The sequence below is a fragment of the Mesocricetus auratus genome, unplaced genomic scaffold, assembly GCF_017639785.1.
Source record: "Mesocricetus auratus isolate SY011 unplaced genomic scaffold, BCM_Maur_2.0 Super-Scaffold_100676, whole genome shotgun sequence".
Taxonomy (NCBI): domain Eukaryota; kingdom Metazoa; phylum Chordata; class Mammalia; order Rodentia; family Cricetidae; genus Mesocricetus; species Mesocricetus auratus.
The window spans coordinates 112004243-112022202 of record NW_024429266.1 but is presented as its reverse complement, the minus strand read 5'-3'; the positions used below and the strand labels follow the sequence as shown (position 1 = coordinate 112022202).

General features: G+C 45.6%; 1 protein-coding gene across 2 annotated transcripts in view; it reads right to left on the bottom strand.

Annotated features, from left to right (window-relative positions):
• Positions 1-17960, bottom strand: part of Igf2bp3 (insulin like growth factor 2 mRNA binding protein 3) — a 133881-nt gene that overhangs the window by 113590 nt on the left and 2331 nt on the right. The window lies entirely within an intron of this gene.

The following is a 17960-nucleotide window of genomic DNA, read 5'->3' as shown; positions in this document are numbered from 1 at the left end:
GAGACGGCCCAGTGGTTAAGAACACATATTGCTCTTGTGGAGGACCTGGGTTTGATCCCCAGCACCCACACGGTGGCTCACAACCATCTGGAACTCTCGTTCTGAGGGCTCCAACACCTCTTCTGAACTCCATGGGCAACCACGCATATGTGTACACACACATGCAGGCAAAACACTTTTTAATTAAAAAAATAAAATCTGAAGCCAGGTGATGGTGGCAGGCGCCCTTAATCCCAGCACTCAGGAGGCAGAGGCAGGTGCAACTGTGAGTTCAAGGCCAGCCTGGTCTAAAGAGTGAGTTCCAGGACAGCCAGAGCTACAGAGAAAAGCCAAACCAATTGAGAATGGCGGCTTGAAAGAGAATGCTCCATGCTCCCCTATAGACTCATGTTTAAATGCCTGGTCCCCAGTTAATGGAACTGTTCAGGAAGGATTTGTGGAGGCAGTGTGGCAGTTTCAAAAGCCCACTCCAGGCCCAATGCACTTGCGCTCGTTCACACACGGCCCCCCTCACCCCCACCCCCACCCCCGTGGATCAGGGCACAAAGTTCTCAGTTGCTGCTCCAGCACCATGCCAGCCACACTCTGCCATGATTATAATGATTATAAAGCCCTCTGAAACTGGAATCCCTCAATTAAACGCTGTTTTCTAAAAGGCACTGTCTTAGTTAGGGTTTCTATTGCCGCAGTGAAACAGCATAACCAAAGGCAAGTTGGAGAAGAAAGGATTTATTGGGTTTACACTTCTACAAAATAATCCATCGTCGAAGGAAGGCAGTCCATCACTGACCACAGTAGGAACCTGGAGGCAGGGGCTATGCAGAGGTCACGGAGGCGTGCTACTTACTGGCTTGCTCCCCACAGCTGGCTTTCTTACAGAACCCAGGAGCACCAGTCCACAGGTGTCTCCAACCACAATGGGCTGGGCCCTCCCATCAATCACTAACTAAGAAAATGCACTGTAACTTTGCCTGCAACCGGGTCTTATGGGGGCATTTTCTCAATCGAGGTTCCTTCCTTCACAAAACTCTAGCTTGTCTCCAGGTGACATAAAACTATCCAGCACGGGTGCCTTGGTCACGATGTCTCTTCAGTCACAACTGTAATTAAGAAGGAAGCTGGCCAGGACTGGGCACTGCTGTGACAGGCCTGACCATCATGCTTGTTGGGAGAACATGGAAGACTTTGGAGTAGAAGAGCAGTTAAACTCTTTAAGTGGGGCTTCATGGGCCTAGGAGACGTTTAGAAGGCAGCACTGCCGAAAGCAATGTGGATCCACCTCAAGGCGTCAGGGGCGGGGTGGGGCGGGGCGGGGCAAGGGGGGAGGGAATATGCCGGCAGCTGGCCACTCCTGTCATATCTTGGCAAAGAATGTGGCTGCTTTTTGTCCTTGTCCAAAAAATTGGAAAATTCTGAATTCTAAAGGTTTTTTTTTGTTTTTGTTTTTGTTTTGTTCTGTTTTTTGACTATAGAGATCACGGTTCAAAGAATTAGATTTTGGAATGCTCAGAAGGTTCACATAAATATTCCCAAATTCCCCAACTCCCAGATCTGACATACTTCTGGTCCTAAGTATTTTAGGTAACAGACACAACCTGTACTGCCAAATGGAGCACACGTCCGCCGTCTGCCAGCATGCACTCTGGCTTGGGGCACCACTTCCTCCGCACTCTGCCAGCTCCAGATACTTAATCTTACACGTTCTTCTCCAAGTTGGTAAGACAGAAAATGCCACTATAACTGGCATTCCCTAACTAGTAAGAGCTACAGACGGCCTTCCAGATATGTTCCTCAGAACCCCTACTTACCTTTTGTCTGGGTTCCTTTATGATCTCTCAGGATAACTTCACAATAAATACATTTTGAGGACTCAAAAATCTATGTGTCTGGATATAAAGTACAGCTTCTTATGCTTCCTTGCATACCCAGTATTCTACAAAGAAACTTAAAACATCCCATGTCGCTATAGACATCCAAGACACAAACAACGGGGTTGTGCGAGGATCCTTCTCTATTGCAGATGTCAGTTAACCCAAGCAGTCCTCTACTGACATCACTGACTGCTAACACTCTGTGCATGTTTGTCATCGTCCCTTTTTATAGACACCAAGCCCAGTAAAAACTGGAGAGAAAACCCCAGCAGTCTGCTGAGGACCACAGAGCTACTAGCAAGGACTCCCACCAGCGGTTTGAGCAGCTCCAAACAAGATGACCCTGGCCCTCCTCCCTGCGCTGACCTGCGGTCCCTCACTTCAAAGTTAGTATGTGTACATACAAGGACCAGTCATGTTTTCCTTTAAAGGCTCATTACATCGTTTGTAGTGTCTTTAATAAAAATCAAATAATACCAGGAGCTTTAATCATCACTATTGACAACTGTCTTGCCATAACCAACGTTAATAACATGAGCACAGTCATCCTTATTACAGGCCTAGTAGCCATAATCATACCTTACTCTAATTGCCCTACCAGAGAGTTATCCTAGAATGGCTCTGAAAGCCATGGAATGTTATGAGGCACAGCCATTCCCATGAGGCACAGCCATTCCCATGAGGCACGGAGGAGGCAAAAGCAGCTCAACAGGCTCTCTGGGGAGCAGATCCCAGACTGAACCTGACACCAACCCTCCACTGTAATCCCAGACTGAACCAGGCACTACCCTCCACTATAATCCCAGATTGAACCAGGCACTAACCCTCCACTGTAATCCCAAACTGAACCAGGCACTAACCCTCCACTATAATCCCAGACTGAACCAGGCACTAACCATCCACTATAATCCCAGACTGAACCAGGCACTAACCCTCCACTATAATCCCAGACTGAACCAGGCACTAACCCTCCACTGTAATCCCAGACTGAACCAGGCACTAACCCTCCACTGTAATCCCAGACTGAACCAGGCACTAACCCTCCACTGTAATCCCAGACTGAACCAGGCACTAACCCTCCACTGTAATCCCAGACTGAACCAGGCACTAACCCTCCACTGTAATCCCAGACTGAACCAGGCACTAACCCTCCACTATAATCCCAGACTGAACCAGGCACTAACCCTCCACTAATAATAATCCCAAATCACCATCAACCAAACAGCATTAACTAAGCTGAGAGACCCCAGGTTACATACATGAAGTCGCTCGGACAGAGACACCATAGTTCCCCCCACCCCTTCCAAGCCCTAGTCAGGGTCGCTCCTTACACCTTAACAGTTTGGAGTTTGTCTCCCCGCTACTGCACACACACAGACACACAGACACACAGGCACACGCACCCCAGGATGTTGCACACCTAAATGCCCTGGGTCCTGCTACCCCCTTTGCCTACCCCATCCCCGAGTGGCCCAGTCTCTGCTGCTCTTCACATCCCTCCCTGGGCCCTAGAGCACATGACACATTACAACTTCTTACAGGAATGTCAGTCGACTTTTAAGATCACTCTTACAACAAACCATTAGAGCTGCTAAATAAAAACTGAGGGGGGATGGCTCAGGGGTTAGGGGCACCTGCTGCTCTCAAGGGAACCTAAGTTCAATTACCTGGACCAGTCAGGAAACTCACAGATGTTCTAACTCTAGGTCCAGGGGATCTGATGCCTCTGATCTCCACAGGCACCTATATTCAACTTGTACATAACCATATGCAGATACACACATCTGTATGTAACTAGAAATAATAAAAATAAATCTTGAGCCAGCACTTGGGAGACAGGGGCAGGCAAATCTCTGAGTTCAAGGCCAGCCTGGTTACAGAGTGAGTTCCAGAATAGTCAGAGCTATATAGAAAAACCCTGCCTCAAAAAAAAGAATGGAAGGAAGGAAGGAAGGAAGGAAGGAAGGAAGGAAGGAAGGAAGGAAGGAAGGAAGGAAAGAAAGAAAAGGAAAAAAAGAACACCTTGAAAAAATATTACAAATAAACATCACCCAAGCAATTTAGCTAGCACAAAATGAGAATGGTTATATTGCAGGTACTTCTCTTAAGAGTGTATTCTTTCTAACCCATGAAATGGAAACGGAACCAACTGTTTTGTGGTTGTTCTGTCTGTGTGTGGCCAGAACAACTCACTTCTGAAGTCAAAAAACACAGAAATAAGCCAGGCGTAGTGACACACTTTGTTTGGGCTATGTCTCAGTCCAAAGCCAGCCTGGGTCACATAGTGAGACTCTGTCCCCACTTACATCCTCCAAAAAGGAAGGAGAGAGAGACACACAGGAGACACAATATCATATACACAAAGTACAGAAATTAAAACACCCCGGGGGTACTGGAGAGATGGCTCAGTGGTTAAGAGCACTGGATGCTCTTCCAGAAGTCCTGAGTTCAATTCCCGGAACCCACATGGTGGCTCATAAATGTCTATAAGGGATCCAATGCCATCTTCCGGTGTGCAGACAATACATGCATGTATATAAAATATTATAAATCAACAAATCTTTAAAAACACCCAGGGGCTAGCAAAACATCTCACCTGGAAAAATGACTTAGTAGTTAAGAGTGTTTGCTGCCCTGTCAGAGGACCTCAGTTTTATCCCTAGTACCTATAAGAGGAGGTTCACAACCATCTGTAACTGCAGTTACTGAGGATTCAACACCCTCTCTGGTCTCTGTGGGGTCCAACATAGGTGGCATACACTCACACACACACACATATGTATATATTTTAAAACATTTTAAAAAATAAAAATAGGGGCTAGAGAGATGGCTCAGGGATTAAGAGCCCTTCCAGAGGTCCCATGTTCAATTCCCAATACCCACATGGTGGCTCATGACCATTTGTAATGAGATCTGGCACCCTCTTCTGACCTGCAGGCAGACATGCAGACAGAACACTGTATACATGATAAATAAACAAATCTAAAAACAAAACTGCAGTTAATAAGCACAATGGTACAAACCAATATAGCCTCAGCTACTCAGAAGGCTGTGCTCTTTGGATCCCCTGAGCCTAACAACTTGAGGCCAGCCTGGGCAACACAGCCAGACCTCCCATCTCAAAATTAAACTAAGTTCATTAAGCTAAAATAAACCCTGGGAGTCTCTAGGGGGAACTCAAATCACTTCCCAGATTTAGCAACGTCATGGCCTCTCCTAAGTCAGCTACTTGACCCTTACCCACCCAGCTGGACACTACCATTTCTATTGTTCCAAGAAGTCCCTGGGTTTTACTTAACATGTAAAACTGTTTCTTAAAATACACAATAAGTGTAATAATGACAGGAACTAAATATCCAGCAGAAAAGATGCACTTAGAGGTCAAAGTCAGGTAAGCTGAGAGGTAGGTGGGGTGCCAAAAACAAGAGTATAAACAACACTCTCCACCTTGGCAGATGAGTTAATACAGCTCCCGTCATAGGGAGCCATCGACTCCTTCTGAGGCAAGATAAAAACTTCAGGGTGCTAGTTAACAAAAAACAAAGCAAACAAAAACAAAAACTCCACAAACCTCAGACACACAAAGGATAACTAAGCAGATTTAATTTTATGGGGTTTTTTTCTTGTTGCTATATACAAAGGGCAACATGAAAAGGAATCAGACTTCCTAGAAGGAGCACACCATCTCTGGTAGAGAAGGAAAGCGTTTCTAAGATCACGGAGACTTGAAAAGACAGGTTTGGTTTGGTTTGTGTTGTGTCTGCCTTGCCGCAGACAAGACCTCACCAGGAAACGTGGGTCAGTCTCATGCCCTGCATCGCCTCCAGGGTGCGCCCTCACCCCACAGCAGCTCCTGACCCCACTGTCTTACTACATACCATCACACCGGGCTTTCTTTGTTGTCAGCCTATGGTTAATCCTGTCAGTAATAGAAATGGCATAGTTTCAGGGGCTGGAGAGATGGCTCAGTGGTTAAGAGCACTGCCTGCCCTTCCGAAGGTCCTGAGTTCAGTTCCCAGCAGCCATGTGGTGGCTCAAAAGCATCCATAGTGAGATCTGATGCCCTCTTCTGGCGTGTATGCAAACATGCAGGCAGAACACTGTACACATAATAAATCTTTAAAAAAATTATAGTTCCCCCCATTTGAATTTACAATTTTAAATTTTGTTATGATTTTTGTGTTTTGTTTTACTTGATTTTGTTTGACACAGGGTCTCACTGTGTAACCCTGGCTGGTCTTAGGCTGGTCAAGTGCCAGGTTTCAGGCATACACCACCACACCCAGCTAAATACATTTTTTTTATATATTACAATTCCTGACCTAAGAATCTGTGTCATAAAACTTTCCAGACTAAAAATGGCATGGTGGTATATACCCGTATCTCAGCTCTCAGGACACCAGACTGAGCTACACAGTAAGATATCATCTTTAAAAAAATATTCTGGAGCCAGGCGTTGGTGGCGCACGCCTTTAATCTCAGCACTCGGGAGGCAGAGGCAGGCGGATCTCTGTGAGTTCGAGACCAGAGTGAGTTCCAGGACAGGCTCCAAAACAATACAGAGAAACCCTGTCTCGAAAAACCAAAAAAAAAAAAAAAAAGTTCTGGACTATGGGTACAGTAGTAGTTGCCTAACACAAAGGAAGTCCCACGTTTGAGCCCCTAGCAGAACAACACAACTTGAAAAACTTCTGGAGAGTTCAATGATACATATATAAGAATACATGAGGGGACTGGAGAAATGACTCAGAAGTTCTCAGAAGAGCACACTAACTGCTCTTCCAGAGGACGAGAGTTCAATTCCCAGCACCCACATGGCAGCTCACAACTGTCTGTAACTTCAGGATCCAACACCCTCACACACACACAAAGAATGTATGACTGATGTTATCATGAAAAACAGTTAAATCATTGCATAAATATACTTCACAACAGAGCTAGCTAATGGTTAAATCAATCCATATTACACTTAAAACATACAGTAAAAGCACCAGGTAAATTCACATTATAAACAATTTTTTATAGCCAGGTAGTGGTGGTGGTACACTCTTTAATCCCAGCACTCAGGAGGCGGAGGCAGAAGCAGGTGGATCTCTGTGAGGCGAGGCTAACCTGTTCTACAAAGTAAGTTCCAGGACAGCCAGGACTATACAGAAAAACCCTGTCTTGGAAAAAATAATTGTGTGTGTGTGTGTGTGTGTGTGTGTGTGTGTGTGTGTATACGTATATAATATATGCATACATATTATATAGTGTTTGTGAAGGGGATGGGGCTAGGATCTGCGGGTGAAGTGAGTACATGAGCATGAGGACCCGAGCCTGGAAGCCCAGAGACCGAGGAAAGCCCAGGTAGGCATGGCTGCCTGCCTATAATCCCCGTACACAGGGGATGGAGACCAGCAATCCCTGGGGCAAGCTGAGAGCCAAAACACGGCTCCAGATCACACTCAACACTTCATATCCACCTGTAACCACAACTCCAGCGACTGTGCCCCATCTGACCAGGGAGGACAGCTCACATACACCCCACCCCAGTACATACATACACACACACACACACACACACAGAGCTAAACCTAGGAATGTTTTTGAGATGAAGTCTCACTATGAGGCCCAGGATAGCCCACAACTCACTATGTAAACCAAGATGGCCTCAAATTCAGAGATCCAGTGGTCTAGGCTAAGTGTTGGAAATCAAAGGCATTTATTTCCACCATGCCTGCCTGAAAATAAAAAATATTTATTTTACCTTGCGGCTGCTTTTTTTCTTTCTAACCATTTATCTCAGTGAGTAGCGCATACATGGAAGTTGGAGATTAGCTTGTGGACCACAGTTCTCTCTTTCCATCAGATGGCTCCTGATCAAACTCAGGGTCACAAGGCCTGATGACAAAGCTTGTGACGTTTCATCCACTGGATTGTTTCACAAGCCCTTGTGGATGATTGCTGCTTTTAAATGAAGATGCTTCTATTTTTACCTTTCTATGTGTGAGTGTTGTCTACACGTAAGTCTATTCTCCATGCCTGGTGCCTCTGGAAGCCAGGAGAGGGCACTGAGCCCCTGAAATTACACAACGATTGTTAGTTGCTATGTGGGTGCTGAGAACAGAACCCGGGACTTCTGGGAGACCAGCAAGTGCTCTCAACCATTTGGCCACCTGTCTGTCCCACCCTCACCTACAGCTTTAAGTTGATTTAAACGTACACCAATAAATGTAAAGTTCACATGTTCGAGACTTAACTCTATTGGTGGCCTATTATATCTATGTCAACCTATGAGAAAAATTAACACACACTCACTATAAGTAAAATACCCAGGAGGTCATGTGCCTGTAACCCAGTGCTGAGCACTCAAGGCCAGCCTGGAGTACACTAGACTCTATGACAAACAAACAAAAGAAGGAAACGAAGGAGGAGGGAGAGCAGGGGGAGCAGGAGGAGAGGAAAGAGAAAGGCCTTTAGTTTACTTTTCAGATAGGATATCATATGTAGCCCAGGCTGGCCTCACCTCCCAAGCGCTGGGATCACGGGTGTGAGACACCACACCCAGATGCAGAGCCCTACATAAACGAGTAGATGTCAGGAAACAGAACAAAGATCTACATTTGCCATCACCTCCAGATCCAATCTATCTTCATCCAGTTTTCACTGGGGCCAGTATGACTCTGCCTTGCACAAAACACAGACCCACAAGAGCCATGGAAGAGAACCTCTCTGGCCTCAGCTTCCTCAGAGCTAGGGCGTTAGCTAGAGAGTTAGGCTCAGAGTCCTTCTGCTCTTCCAGAAGGCCCCGCCTGGTTCCGTTCCCAGCTTCACACTGGCTGGAATTCTAGTTTCAGGAGTCCAATGCCCTTTCCTGGTCACACACACACACACACACACACACACACACACACGCACACGCACACGCGCGCACACACACGCATGCACGAGCACACACTCACCACACACACACACACACGCATGCACGAGCACACACTCACCACACACACGCGCGCGCGCATGCACGAGCACACACTCACCACACACACACACACACACACATGCACGAGCACACACTCACCACACACACACACACACACACGCGCGCATGCACGAGCACACACTCACCACACACACACACAATGACAATAAATCTTTATTAGGAAAGAAAGAAAACACTACCCTGCCCCCTTATTATGTGGGATTAGGAGTCAAACCCAAAGCAGAGATCTCATATCCCACACCCTTTAGGCCGCTATAGGCTCCTCAGTTCTAAAGACACATAAGTAAAGACTCCCCCTCCAAGGCTCCTAATCCTCAACAACAGTAGGAATTAAAGAGACTTCCCTCTGCAAACAAGCTGGGACAAAGGAGCACTATTTTATATTCTAAGAACGCATTCCCACAGCCACACTCAAGGGAAAGGCTGGGGTCTCTCTGTCCACCCTACTCTCACTCTCAGTTGCACGGCCCCCACCCCACCCGACTACTCATTCATGGTTAGATGAAGTTGCTAAAAAAAGTTATCAAGGGCTGGAGAGATGGCTCAGGGATTAAGAACACTAGTTGGTCTTCCAGAGGTCCTGAGTTCAATTCCCAGCAACCACATGGTGGCTCACAACCATCTGTAATGAGATCTGATACCCTCTTCCCACCTGCAGGGATACATGCAGACAGAACACTGTATACATAACAAAAAAAATTTTTTAAGTTATCAAAGCCGGGCGGTGGTGGCACACGCCTTTAATCCCAGCACTCGGGAGGCAGAGGCAGGCAGATCTCTGTGAGTTCGAGGCTGGGCTGGTCCAACAGCCTCCAAAACAATACAGAGAAACCCTGTCTCGTAAAACCAAAAAAAAAAAAAAAAAAAAAAAGTTATCAAAGCTAAAGGTCTTGATTTGTTCTTGTTTTGGGGTTTTAGAGACAGGGTTTCTCAGCATAGTCCTGACGGTCCTGAAACTTGCTTTCTAGACTAGGCTGGCCTTGAACTCAGGGATCCACCTGCCTCTGCTGGAATTAAAGGTGGCATGAGCCACCATGCCAGACTTTGGCTTCCTTCTTAAAACTGATGTCTGAGCTGGGCCTGGTGGCACTCACTATGATCACAGGAAGTGACATAGTGCCAGGCATTCAGGGCCAGCCATGGCTCTGTGAGACCCTGTCTCCAAAACCAAAACAAAACTAGAATTCCTGAATGTTTTCGCTCTGTAATAAGCTGTGATTCCTCACTAGTTTGGGCTGTTGGAAGGAAGACTGTAATAAGTCAACCCTTCAAAGACTTCCAAACTTCAGAAACAGCAAGAAAGCAGATGTCTCTGCCCTGACTTGTCCCCACAAACACGATAGGGCTGCTGGAAATCCGCAAGCCTCTTGAGGATTTGGGCAACTTCATGGGGCGAGTGAAGTCAGGCTGGGCAGAGCAGCGGGGTCAGCAGGAGCGCTGTGGTCTGGCCTCCTCACTCAAGGCTCTATGAAGAGTCATTTCGTAAAGCAACTGACAGCACAGGAGAATTTACTCTGTGTCTCTTTAATTTTCCTTCCTGAAAACAGTGGGTGTTTAGTACACTAAGAAAGCAGCACTTTAAAAAAAAGATTTTTAATTGTGTGTGTGTGTGTGTGTTGTGTTGTGTAAGTGTATGCACGTGCCTGTGGGGGAGGAGTCGGATCCCAAGAGGCTGGAGTTACAGGTGGTTATGAGACCGAGTTGAGAGTCGAATCCGGTCCTTTGGAAGAGTGACGTCTGCTCTTAACCTTTTAACTGCCAAGCCTGCTCTTCAGCATCTTACTGATCAAAGAACTGACATAGACAAACACAAGCCTTGACAGGAAGCCAAGTTCCTCAAGAGCTAAGTAAGGAAGCACTTCACCCCGGCAGCTAAGGCGGCCACTGAAGGCGGAATTCACAACTGAGGATACAAAACTAAGGACGAATTTAGGCACTTTCAAAAGATCATATTTCGCCGGGCATTGGTGGCTCACGCCTTTAATCCCAGCACTCGGGAGGCAGAGACAGGTGGATCTCTGTGAGTTCAAGGCCAGCTTGGTCTACAGAGTGAGTTCCAGGACAGCCTCCAAAACTACAGAGAAAACAACCCTGTCTTGAAAAAAAAAAAAGATTGTATTTTTTGTGCTGTAAGTTTTATGAGTAAAGTGAAAAGAATGCTTGCCTTCTCCCAGCATCCAAAAATAAGCACATGATTAAAGTGTTTTAAAGAGCTAGGTGTGGTGATGCGTATCTGCAACCCCAGCAGTAGGGTAGGCTGTGACTAGAGAAGGCAGAGTTCTAGACCAGCCTGAGCAGCACGGTAAGACACTAGCTCAAGTAATTACTAAAACTATCCTATGCCATCCATAGTGGCTTCAACAACAGTTTCAACCTCTGCTCGTCAAGTCATTATGCTCTACAGAAGATCTGAGCGTGACCTCACACTTTTGCGGCCTAAGATAGCGTCTGGAGGATTTCCCAAATGTATGTTAATAAAAAGCAGTACGATTCATCTCAGAAGCTGAGCTCACAGCCACCAGGAATGCTGAAATATACCAGGGCCTAATGGCACAAACACGTCTTGTCTGTTGAGCAAGATGATCTACGAGAGTTAGGAGACTCTTTCAGCTCTAACAGATTAGAAACAAGAAGCTCATAAATTATATTTCTAGAAATTAGGAAGACAGCCCAAGAGCCTAATAAACAACCCTGGAAGAAAGGCAATATTCCAGGCCATTGCAATAAATCCATCCACTTACCGCACTACCAGAAGGTACAGTTGTTTTTCTTTAAGATTTACTTATTTTGATTAACTGGGTTCTGGTTTCCATGACTTTAATCTCAGCACTCTGGAGGTAGAGGCAGGTGGATCTTTAAACTGGTCTACAGAGTGAGTTCCAGGACAGCCAGAGCTACACAGAGAGACCCTGTCTTGGAGAAGGGGAAGGGAAGCTTTTATTTTGGGCCACAGAGATGGCCATATGCTGGCTCACAACCACCTTACATAACTCTCTGACATTACTTTTCAGTTTTATTTCATGTATGAATGTTTTGCCTACACGTGCCTATGTCCACCACGTGGGTGATAGTGCCTACAGGTCAGAATGGGGTGTTGGAATTACAGATGATCGTGAGCCACCATGTGCCGCTGGGAACCAAACTCAGGTCCTCTGCAAGAGCAGCAAATGCATGTAACTGCTGAGCCACCTCTTCAGCCCCGAAGGCCGAGACTTAACACCATCTCCACTCACATATTCATCTTGGGGGGAAAAAAGTTTTCAGTACTGGAAATTGAACCCTGGACTTCTATATGATAAACTACCACTAGGCTACACCTTTGGTCCAGTATTCAGATATTTTTATGTCCCAAGCATTTGAGGCCAATAACCCTCTTCAGCAGAAATGGCATCAATTTCAAAGAATTTCCCAAATATATGTTAAGATCCAAGATAATGCTGAGTCACACAGCAATTGTAAAGCCATCCTTGGTGGACATGGAGAGACCCTGTCCAAAAAAACAAAGGGCTGAGACATAGCCCTGAGGTGACAGAGCACTTTCTAGACTGACTGCCATCCCTTAGGAAGGACAACAATGTGAAGTCGACCCCGCCCATCAACCCACCTTGTGACCAAACACACAACTCTACCATCTGCAGACAGACACAGTCCCCTTATCTTTCCAGCATCTAGTCTGGCCTGGTGAATTGCCTTAATTAATGGACAGAGATAAAAATGTGGCAATCACTGGGGGAGGGGGGTACCCTTTGGCTACGAACTGAATGAGACAGCACCTGGACAAACATCTTACAGGGCTAAGCACCCGGGGGCCAGTTATGGGAGTGACTCCTCTAGGACTCTCTAATCCAACCTTAGTAAATGACATCATCATGTGGGATAGAACCAACCCCATGACAGACCTTAGAAACACGAGAAAGAGCTAGCTATGCTGAGTGTTGAGGGCACACACCTGTGAACACAGACCTCGGGAGGTTGGGGCAGAAGGCTCTCCAAGTCAGCCTACACTACATAGTGAGAGATCCGAGAAACTAAAGAAGGTCGGGTGTGTAACACACCCATTACGGGACTGCTTACCTAGCACACACAAAGCTATGGGTTCAGCCCCCAGCACATAGACAGGGCATGGTGGCAGATGCCTATAACCTGCACTCAGGAGGTAGAGGCTGGAGGATCAGAAATTCAGGACTATCCTCTGCTACACAGCAAACGAGGGCCCAGCCTGAGAAACAAGAGACCCTATCTCCCAAAAGGCAGTAAGCTTCACTGTAGTTTCCCAGGCAGAATACACAACACCATGACTGCAACATACTCTACTCCCTGGACAACTATCAAGTGACAATTATTAAGAACTTCAAGTCTGGAATGTGGTAATCGAGGTCCCCTGGAACACAAGGCTGGAAAACTTAAAGAGTCTGTGGCCAGCTTGGGTTATACAGCAAGATCTGGCTTCAAAATAAAAACAACACCTGGGAGGCTGGGCGGTGGTGGCGCACGCCTTTAATCCCAGCACTCGGGAGGCAGAGGCAGGTCTGTGAGTTCGAGGACGGGCTGGACTGACAGCCTCCAAAACAATACAGAAAAACCCTGTCTCGTAAAACAAAAACAAAACAAAACAACACTTGGTCCTTTCTCATCCACTACAGTTTTCTTGGTAAGTTCAAACTATTTCTTAATCAAATTAAATGGTCTCAGGATAATTCTCTAAAACGTGCAGTTGTTGCCGTGTGAGTTCCCCCTTTGGGTCAACAAAATTCACATGCCTTGTTAATGTTTGCTACTATTTATTCACCAATACTAAGCACTTACCAGACAGGACATCAGATCATGATAAATTACACCCTCAATTTTAATAGAGCTCTCCAAAGTAAGCCTACCACCAACCTTCAAGCAAATCCCGGCAGTCCAAGCAATCTGTAAACATCAGACGTGTGGGGCAGAAATCCTAACTAAGAATGCCAACCCTTTGGTCACTGCTACCACAGTGCCACCTCCTGTCTTGTGACTCTAGAAGCTTGAATCAGAGGCAACAGTCGATAAAGGAAACAGAGCTAAGAATAGCACAGCTAAACCATCTTTCCGCCTCTCCTTCCTCCCAGACCAAACCAACTGCCAGAGTCAGTGAATGGATAATTCAGACCTTTCAAAAACCAGTTACTGCTACGAAAGCTGCTGCCTGAATGCTGCTAAGGACAACTGCAGAGAGTCCCTCACAAAGATGGAGGGGGCTCACCAGCTTCCCTGTAATCCAAGGTCCCAGTCCTGTGGCAACACAGCCACAGCGGCAGGGCTCACAAAGGTTTCACAGCAAGGCAGAGACACTTTTAAATTTTAAGCCTATCTGAGAGCCCATTTGCTTCCAGAAAAGTGGCAAAAACCTCAGAACAAATTATGCCCCTTGGCCTTTGTCACAACGGCATCTGGCCTGAGCACAGAGTCTGCAACCACACAGGTCAAAAGCCAGAGCCAGAATCAGAGCCCAGCTTCCCAACTCCCACTGGCTTCGGAAAGACGTCATATTTCAGAAACAGCTTCCTCAGGGTTGCTGTGAACAAAACATGGTAGAAGCCTAGCATTTCGTTTCTAAAAATTCTATTAAGGCCAAAGTAAGAAATCTCACAAAATTTTTTCAATAGGAAATTAAAAAAAAAAAATCAAAAAGAAAAACCCCTCCAGCCACAACCACTTAACAGTCACACACTGGCGATCTTAAGTTATGCACTCAAAAGATAACTTTCCCAGTCAAGTTCCCTAACATTAAACCTCAAGTATCTACATGTATGAGAAATTCCACAATTCAAAAGTTAAGATTCATCTGTCTCATGCCACTAAGGAAGAACTACACCTCGGTTTAAATGTTCAGCATTGAGAACAGCTTTTGCCATCCCTGAGACTTTGAAGCTGGCCCCATAGTCTGCAGTTACCAGGCCCCGGCTAAAGGGTATGCTGCCTCATCACATACAAAAGCAATATGCTAGCTTTTAAACAGCCATTTACAGAGGGATGAATTTAAAACCCCAGTAATTTCTGTAATATTCTACTCAACTGCTGTCATAAGCACAAAATTCCAGTATCAAAGTAAGTTGTTCCCTTTATTTTCTTATTAAGAACATGAAGTACCACAAACTATTTTCAAGGATCCTTTCTTGGTGCACATTAACTATAACATCCTATAATTTCTCTCCTTTATTCAAATGTTCATAACCGAGATTAAGAACTAAATCACAAGTCTGATCACATATGAATAGACTGTGAAAAACTGAAAATATGAAAAAAATCCAGAGTCTGTAAGGCATGGAAATGTAACTGAAACCTCCATGTCTCAGTTCTGCAGCATCAGCAACTTTGCCATTCCTTCTCCCGTGCCCAGCAGCCCACAACGTAACAAAAACAGGGCAGTGTGCCGTTTATATAAGCACACAGGGGCATCCAGAAGCCCTCAGACACCAGCGGCTCTTCCAACCACTCTCTTCTACAATCCTCCCTAGATAAAACTATTTCCTCACTCACCTCATGTTTAAGAGGAAAAAAAAAGAATCAGTCCTGCTCTGGAAGCTATCAAGCCTTTTATGCCTTATCCTTTGAATCTGGGACTGATGGTGTAACACCATGTCAGAGTCCAAAGCAATCTTCTCTTCTGGAGACAGGCATCCTCAGGCCCTGTGCACTCTGCTGTAATCTACAGCAGAGGGGCATCTGAATGCAGAAAAGCCACATTCCTTCCACATTCCCTTGAGACTTCAGTAATGGGGAACTAAGCTTGGTTTGAACCAAACTCAACAATACCCCTTCCTGAAAGGGTCCCGCCCAGCTCAGTTTGCAGTGAGAGCTAGGCTAGCCTGCAAAGCATCCAATCACCTCTGTGCCTCCGGCTCTCCTGTTCATCCATCTCAGAGTGCTGCCAGAAGCATTCCCCAGCAGCTGCCTCCCAACATGCCTTGCAAACAGGTATAAAGGTCACTACCCTACAAGTGGGCGTGCCTGCCTCAGATGCCCACATCATGGTGGAAAATGACTGCTAAGCACAAACTCTATCCCAAAGTTCAACAGGCTGCCTTGGTAATCTATTGATCTGACTGAGCTGTGTAATCAACTCACTATCAAAGTAATCCACACCAGAGCCACCTCTTAACCTAGCCATAGGTATGAGCATGTGGCTGCCAGGTCACTTCTTGGCCTTCTTCCAGAACCCATGGAGATGGTGGAAGAGTCCAGATAAGGAAAACTGCACAACTTCAAGGTTCAGTTAAAACGAATCGTAACATAGATAAACAGTAAATTCCCAGGCAGATAAAAAGAAGGCCTTACTTAAGACATCTCAGGGATGGATTTCCAGCACTCAATTGCTCTCAAGTCAGAAACAAAATGTACTCAATTTCCTTCACTGTGCTAGCAATACAACATTTAAAATCCTAAGCCTTTTAGAAGTGGGGAGAAAAAAGCAGAAAAGCTCCTTATTATTATTACATTGTTAATAAACTGAAGAAGCTTCCAGTAAACATTTGCTCCTACTTGCTACATCTGTCTGGGACCTTCCTAAAAGAGGAACCCTGCATATTCAAAAGTAACAAGTAACTGTTTTCAGTCTAAGCAAAGCTTTTAGGAGTTAAGACTAGCAGTTGTTACCAAAGTTCCTAAATTAATTCCCCTAATTCCTAAAAGAAAAGCAGAGGGCACAATTAATGGAGGTCAGTACATTAACTGTACCTGAAAAACTCGAGACATTTAATGTTTTCAATTCCAAAAAGTTCCTTTGATTACAATCATTTGCCCTTCCTGGCACTGGAACCCAAGGCCTCTGGCACGTTAAGCAAGCAGTTTTCTACTAATGAGCTACAACACAACACCAATCTTTTTTTTTTTTGCTTACTTTTAATTCAACAATTGATAAAAACCAAGAACTGGAGATGTAGTGCCTGCCTGCATAAATGAAGCCCAGGATTGATCTCAAGCACCGAGGGGGTGTGGGGGAAAATCAACAAGAGCCAAGATACTCTGGAGAGACATGAAACTAACATGTGCACAGTAAGTTTCATTTTTTCAAAGCAGCTGATTCACAGGCTAGGTCTCTAAACTTCTTAAGGGCACAGGATTTGTCCCTCAATTGCTTAAATTCCTATGAAGCCAACATCAACTTAATACTTTTCACCCACACCTATTTTAGAAGATTTACACACACACACACACACACACACACACACACACACACACCGATTACATTCTACTACATGAAATAACTTTACCGCTACCAAAATTCCTTAACCGGAACTAAATAATCAGGTTGCTCAAATATCTTTCCAATATCTTAAAGGAAATTAAACAATTACTTTAAAAAAAACTACAACCATCCACACCAGTTTATTCCTAAAACGAGGAATGTGAAATGATTCATGTGGAAGACAGCTTCATTCAAAACGGTTGCATAGCATTTTTCTGCCCTCTCTCTCTACAGGGCAATTCCCTTCCATCCCCAGAGCACACACTCACAAATACTTAACCAGACACACACGGCTCTGGTTTGAATTAACTTCAAGCTTATTGTTTGGTCCAGGTTAGGAGGAGGATGAAGGGCAGAGGGCGAGACAGAAACCCTAACCCCACCTTGCAAAACCCAGAAGGGCATAAGGTTAACCTCAGTCTTTCCAGTTAAATTAGAGTCCAGAACTGGCCTGTGCCAGGGCAAAAAGAGCCATTTCTCCAAAAAGCTTCAGTAGTTAAAACAGCCTGCAAATGCTCGTAAAGTTGACAGCTACAGATGCTCTCAGAGAAATCCCACTGAAGTAGCACAGATCTCCCAGTCTTCACCGTTCTTGCTGGTTATTTGTAAGCAAAAACACACCAAAGGCAGGGGCTGAACAAAGGCGCTGTTTGCAAAAAACTTTGGAGTGTTTGAAAGGCTGCAGGACCCCGGCATTCACTCTCTGTGTTCCAACGGCCGCTGGCTGGCGAGTGAACCAGGGCAAAGGCAATTGTGTTCCTCCTCTCTCAGGAGCGCCCACCACCGCAGACCAGCCCCCCACATCCGTCCTCCCCAGCCTCCTAAACCCCGCACGTTCCCAAAGATTGTTTTGCCCTTTGAAACTCCGGTTTCCAGCTGAAGCGACTCG